Here is a 7620-nt window from a genome sequence, read left to right as displayed (position 1 = left end):
TCCCAGCACTCAATCAGGAGGCAGAAGCAGGCTGCTTCCTCTGAGTTTTCTGAGAATCTCTGAATTCAAGGCCAGACATGTTCTACAGAGTGAATTCCAGAACAACCAGAGCTACACAGAGAAACCCTGCCTTGAAAAACCAAACAAGATAAAAGATTAAAAAATAAAATGACCACTGAATCCCTGGGTTGTGGTGGGCATGTCTTTAATCCCAGCACTCCAGAGACAGAGGCAGGCAGGATCTTAAAGTTCAAGTACAGCCAGGGCTCTGCAGAGAAAACCTTGTTTTGAAAAACAAAACAAAACAAAATTATCATTAAATCAAATGGTGTGTGTCTACATCTTTTAGCTTTTATAAAAACTGAGGGCCAGGCGGTGGTGGTGCACGCCTGTAATCCCAGCACTCGGGAGGCAGAAGCAGGCGGATCTTTGTGAGTTCGATGCCAGCCTGGTCTACAGAGCAAGATCCAGGAAAAGCACAAAGCTTCACAGAGAAACCCTGTCTCGAAAAAAAAAAAAAAAACTGCTTGTCGCGGACCTAGACAATTGATAAGAGCAATATGATATTGTGTGTATACATCTATATAAGAATAAATATGGGGCCCAAGTCAATAAAATACATTGATTGCAACTTAGATATTTCTTGTAGACATATTGTTTTAGTCAAAAAGGAACTGCTGAATAGTTTTTTGTTTTTGTTTGTTTTGTTTTTGAGACAGGGTTTCTCTGTGTAGCTTTGCACCTTTCCTGGAACTAACTCTGTAGCCCAGGCTGGCCTTGAACTCACAGAGATCCACCTGCCTCTACCTCCTGAGTGCTGGGACTAAGGGCATGCTGCGCCACTGCCACCACCTGGCCCTTGTTTTTGTTAAGATTAATTTATGTTGTTCTGCCTGCATGTATGTCTGCACACCAGGAGAGGGCACCAGATCTCTTCTAGATGGTTGTGAGCCACCGTATGGTTGTTGGGAATTTAATTCAGGATCTCTGGAAGAGCAGCCAGTGCTCTTAACCTCAGAGCCTTCTCACTACCCCATGTTGTAGTTTTAAAATGTAAATTCCTAAAATATATGTGTTCCTTTTCTGCTATCTATCAGTGTAACTGGAGTGGATTTTTAAATTTACAGTGCATCTTTCCTGATTTTGACAGTTGAAATGCAACAAGTACCTAACGAAATTAGAATAAAAATATTTTAATTATATCTATTTTGTTTTGAGACTGGGTCTTGCTATGTATGTGGCCTAGACTGACCTGGAAATCACTGCATAGCCCAGTAGGCTTTGCACTTGCCATATCTTACTTCTGAATGTTGGGAATCACAGGTATGCGCAATCATGCCTGGCTTTTTGTTGTTGTTTTGAGACAAGGTTTTGCCATGTAGTGAAGTTTGACCTAGAACTTCCTGAATTTAACCCAGCCTGTCCTCAAACCTGTGATCTTCCTGCCTCCACGTCTTAGGTGCTAGGATTATAGACATATGCAGGGCCTCATAGAATCTTAGCTGTAACAAATCAAAACTTCAGAGATTAATTGAATCTCAGAATAGTTATTTATGATTGTTTATGCTAGTTTACATATGTAGCTTTTGAGGCTGGGGCTATATACTATTCTGAGATTCAATTATTCTCTGAAGTACATTTGCTCTGTGTGCTTTTCTTTTTTTTTTTAAGACAGGATCTCACTACGAAGCCTAGTTAGCTTCGAACTTAGACCATGCTGGCCTTGAACTCACGATGATCTGCCTGCCTCTGCTTTCTGAGTGCTGTGTGCTAACATGCGCACCTGCAAATTGCATATTCTAGTACCTGAAATTACAGTTGATATTACTAAGGACACTCAGTTTACATGTTTTACATTTTTAAAATGTTTTTCTTGGAGCATAGGCATTCCACTAAGCACTCTTAGGTAATTTGAACTAGGAAATATTACTAATGGCCAGACAGTCTTACTTGTTTAATGATGTTTCTATTATTTAAATTCTGTAGATTAACATAACCCTTAAAAGAAAAAAACTTGCCTGTATATAATTTAAAATATATTTTAAATAGTTTAAATTAAGGGAGCTGAAGAGGTGGTTCAGCAGTTAAGAGCACTGGCTGCTGTTACAGAAGACCTAGGTTCAATTCCCAGCACCTACATGGTGGATCACAACCCTCTGATTTCCTTCTTTGTTTAATGTATTATAAAGACATTTCAATATATTCTTTGTGCTTATATAGTGTTTTGAGGTTCTGGGTTGTAAGTTTGATGGCTCTTTTATTAATTTTTATGTTTTCTGGTTTTTGAGACATGGTTTCACTATGTAGCCCTAGCTGTCCTGGAACTCTGTAGATCAGGGTGGCCTTGAATTTGGAGATTCCCACCTGCTTCTGCCTCCCAAGCGCTGGGATTAAAGGCATGTGCCACCACTACCCGGCTCTTTTTCTGTTTGTTTGTTTTTAATACTCATTCTAATACTCTTAATTGCTGACATTTTGAAACAGCTCCAACATTTTACATTTGTATAGGAAAGTCAACCCTCACATTTGTACCTAAAAATAAGCCTATCATGAGCCTTAAATGATTGATCTAAAAAGTGAAACAAGGTATTTTTATGAGAGGTACCTTTTCTTAAAGAAATGACTAAACAGCACCAGGTGGTGGTGGCGCATTCCTTTAATCCCAGCATTCGGGAGGCAGAGGCAGGATGATCTCTGTGAGTTTGAGGCCTCCAAAGCTACACAGAGAAACCCTGTCTCAAAAAAAAAAAAAAAAAAAAGAAAAAGAAAAGAAAGAAATGCCTAAACAGTATTTATTATTTCAACTATAGGGCCCAGATTCACATTTTGTAAGAGGTTATAGTTGCTTGGCTGTAGTATTAGGACATTTAAAACACCAGGAAAGAATTTACCATGGAGTCAAACATAGGGGCATACATGGTGTTGTATGATACAGTCTCACCACGTGGGAGGCAAACGGAAGGATCTGAAGTGCTGGGATTCCATAGCAAGGCCAAATGACCTCTCTTTGATGGGCACTGCACCCATTCCACCCTTGCTCAGGTGTGCCCTCCTGTTTTTTCCTGACAGGTTCTCTGGCTGACTTGGAACTCTGTAGACCAGGCTGGCCTTACCCTCTCAGAGATCTACCTGCCCTTGTCTCCCCCTGACCCCCCCCCCCCCCAGTGTTGTGATTAAAGTTATGTGCTGCTTCTCTTTCATCCCTTAGGTTTCAATTTAAACATCTTCTCAGGGTTGTATTTAATTTTTTCTTGAGAAGGCTTGTACCTCTTCTCTGATTGCAACTTCCATATAGGTTAGGAAAACTAGGCCAAGTACGGAGTAGGGTGCCATCAAATAAAGAAGAGGAGGAGTGCGGGGCAGCAGTGGCTCATGCCTTTAATCCCAGCACTCAGGAGGCAGAGCCAGGCTGGTCTAGAGAGTGAGGTCCAGGACAGGCACCAAAACTACCCAGACAGTCCCTGTCTCAAAACAACAACAAAAAAAAAAAAAGAGGAGAGGTTCTAGACTGATGTGTATGCCTGGGCTTAACCTTGAAAACAATTAGTTGTTATAAACCAATGTGTTACCTTCCAAGTATAAAAGTGTCATAAAAATACTGTAACTAGGTTGGGCGGTGGTGGTGCATGCCTTTAAATCCCAGCAAGCCCTTATTCTCAGGCAGAGGCAGTGGATCTCTGTGAGTTTGAGGCCAGCCTAGTCTAAACTTCAGTTCCAGGACAGGCTCCAAATGTACACAGAGAAACCCTGTCTCAAAACAAAACAAAAATACTGTTAACTATTTTAGTTCTCTGGTGACCTTGGGATCAAAATTGCTCTATTTAAAGTTGTGGTCCAGGAAACAGTGAATTCTAGAAATAAGCTGCTTAAATCTTAAAAAGTAGCAGCTCACATTGAAGTATCAATAGGCCACTGGAGTATAGTTTTAAATAGAAATTTACTCTGGACAAAATTCTGGTGGAGATGGTAGTTGTTTATGAGGGCTTTCTAGATCCACGGTACTAGAACGCCAGAAACTGAAACTATTGTTTCAGTAGTTCTGAGAGCTATTGTACTTTATACACATTGGGTGGCTTAAGAAACTATAATTTTCATGACTGAAACAGAAATTTATTGAGGGCTCTAGCCTTCCACTTAATAAAAAAACCTTGTATATGTTTTTCTCAGCACCAATAAGGAAAATTCCAAGACAACTGATATCACAAGAACTGAAAACAAAAATACATTGGGGGACAGTTTAAATCTTGGCCTTGAAGAGAATATCACTAAACCCTGAGACTTAAAAGAGCTGGAGTATACTGGGACAGGTGATAGATTAGGCCACACACTTAATAATAACCATTAGCTTTCAGTTTTGCTCTCTAGGGAGAGTGAATTAGATTGGCTTTTACAGTATAACAAGAGAAGTATACGTTCATAAATACTGAGCACCTACTGTGTGCCAGTTACAGTTATAAGCATAGGGCCCATCACAATACATGACAAAAATCCAAGATTTTGAGGAATTGTACATGTGATCATGTGAGGATAGGTAAGTACTATAGGGAAAAGTTAAACTGGGAAGAATACTTGCTTTCAACTAGGTAGTCAGAGTCTCACTAAGGTGACATTTGAGCCATAGTTTGAAGAAAACACAGATAGAACACAAAGGCCCTAGGTCAGAAATTTCTGAAATGTTCCAAAATCAAGACCACTGGAGCGAGGCAAGGAAGCACATGTCTGTAATCCTAGCACGCTGGAGGCACAGTCAGGAGGATACTAAGTTTAAGGCCAGCCTGAGTTACAGAGTATGAGACTTTCAGAAAAGGAAAAGATGGTTGGTGTGGCTGGAGAAGAATTTGAGCAAAAATGTAGGGAATGACATGAGGGTGTGGGGTGCTGATTAGGACTTCTTTGAGACAAGGTTTCTCTGGGTGGCCTTGGCTGTCCTAAACTCCCTCTAGATCTGCCTGCCTCTCTCTTCTGAGTGCTGGGATTGAAGGTGTGTGCCATTATGCCCAGCCTGAGACAGGGTCTCCCACTTCACATGTAGCTGAAATTGTCCTTGAACTGGTCCTCCTACCTCTTCCCTGAAGTGCTAGATTGCAAACATGGCATAACTGATACTAAACTTGAAAAACAGGTTTTGATGGGTTGACATTGATAGCTTGGTTTTAGACAGGTTAAATTTCATGAGCTTGCTAGTAAATATATGAATTGTAGGCAGGCAGTGAAGTGAAGCCAGGTGTAGTGATGCATGCAAGTGATGCCAGCTGCTTGGGGGATTGATGCAAGAGGATCAAGTTCAAGACCATCCAGGGTAACTTAAGAGAGATTCCACTTGAGAAAGCAAAAACAAATAGGTGGTGGACATTCAAGTAAAACTCTGGAGAGGGGTACTTAAAACCACAAGACTGGATGAAGTGACAAGACAGCCTAAGAAGAGAGAACTGGAGCTGGAGAGATAGCTCAGTGGTTAAGAGCACCAACTCCTCTTCCAGAGGTCCTGAGTTCAATTCCCAGCAACCACATGGTGGCTTCCAACCACTTGTAATGAGATCTGGTATCCTCTTCTGGCCTGCAGGGACACATGCAGGCAGAACACTGTATACATAATAAATACATAAATCTTTTTTAAAAAGAGAGAGAGAACTAACTGAGGCACACCAACATGTAGAGTTGGAGGAGATTCCCCAAAACAATTCATCAAAGAGGCAGCAAGCAGCTAAAAGGAAGAAAAACCTGAGAATTAGCTATAACTGAGCCACTCAATATATGCTGCTTGTGGCTGCTCCTCTTGGCTCATGGCTCCTGAATGAGTAGGCAGCTAAGGAACATCCATCACTAATGATGGTCCTGAACTAAAAGCCAGCTGGAGAAAGTATGGCAAGGATGCAGTGTCAGAAACTTTAAAAAGTAACTCTAGATTCAAGACCTGGTCGTTGGGTTGGCTGTTAATCACCAGTGAGCAGTCTCTGCAGAATGGGGGGCAAAAGTCTGAGAGAAGCATATTTGGAATAACCCAGAAAATATTTGATATCAAGAAATGTAGATAAAATTTGCAAATGACTCAAGTGAACTTTCTGCAGAACATTTGCTGTTACTATTCCAAAGATAAGCACTTGAATCTTCAGTAAATGCTATGTTAAAACACCATGGACCAAGCGGGGCGGTGGTGGCACATGCCTTTAATCCCAGCACTGGGGGGCAGAGCCAGGCGGATCTCTGTGAGTTCGAGGCCAGTACCCACATGGCAGCTCATAATTCCAGTTCCAGGGGATCCAACATCTTCACACAGACACACATGCAGGCAAAACACCAATGCATGCACATAAAATAAAAATAAATCAGTTAAAAAATGTATAATGGTGAATAAAGTATCATAGACATTTCTATGGTTATATATTTCTATGCCTGCACTTTTGAAGAAGAAAGAAGTATTTCAATGAAAACATTTCAGGTGGGATTGCAAATGAAATGACGCCTGCACTGTTGGTAAAGTGCTTGCAGAATTGCTTGTTTTCAAGAACCCACTTTTTTGTTTTTGTTTTTTAACGGGTGTAGGGAACCAGGCTATGTGACCCCAGTGGAGACCCACTGGCTGGGCAGCCTGGCCATTCAGAGAGCTCCAGGCCAGGCTGAGAGAGACAGACAGACAGACAGACAGACAGACAGACACACCCTGTTTCAAAACCAAAGTGGATAGCACCAGAGAAAACATACCCATGGTTGTCCTGCACTATGGCACCCAACCTCACATATGTATACACAGAGAGATAAGTAGATAAGTAAACGTAATTTGCTAAAGAGCAGATTAACCTTGTAAGCTAAACACTAATAATTAATTACATTTGGAAATACTATATTAATCCTACTTGAAAAAGTAATTAAAACAATTTTTCTTAAAAGTTTAAAGTATTAGGTGTTATGGTGCATGCCTTTAATCCCTGCAAAGGCAGGCAGCTGAGTTCAAGGCCAGCCTGGTCTACAGAGTGAGTTCTAGGGCAGCCAGAGCTATATAGAGAAACCCTGTAGTGGCAAATAGATTTTTTTTTTATATTACTACTTAATACTAATAAAAAAGGAAACACTTCATTTTTCTGCAAGTACAAAGCTGGGATCTGAAGCAAGATTTCTTGGGTTCAAATCTTGGCTCTTCTGATTTTTGCTGTTGTTTTGAAATAGGGTCTCAATGTGTCGCTCTGGCTGTCTTGAAACTCACTATGTAGACTAGACTGAGATCACCTACCTCTGCCTCCGAAGTGCTAGATTAAAAGCATGTGCTACCACATCCTATCTAGGGCTCTTCCAATTAACATTGCTTTTCCAATTAGTTGCCATGTTCATAGACAGGTTATTAATTCCTGCGTGCTTCAGTCTTCTAAAATAGCACTCATCATGCCAATATAACACTTGCCTCAGGAATGGAGAATTAATGTAGAATCATAAAGTAGATTCTGTTGCTTTTAAGCTAGGCATGGTGTTTGCAAGCACATCTTCCCTTTAGTGCCCCCCTCCCCAAGTGGATCTCTGATTTCAAGGCCAACCTGAGTTCCAGGACAACTAGAAGTGGTAGAGCGCTTGCCTAGCAAGCACAAGGCCCTGGAAAAATAAAAATAAATTTAAAAAAAATTAAAGTTT

Source organism: Onychomys torridus, chromosome 14 (assembly GCF_903995425.1).
Source record: "Onychomys torridus chromosome 14, mOncTor1.1, whole genome shotgun sequence".
Lineage (NCBI taxonomy): Eukaryota > Metazoa > Chordata > Mammalia > Rodentia > Cricetidae > Onychomys > Onychomys torridus.
This window is presented reverse-complemented; position numbering follows the sequence as displayed.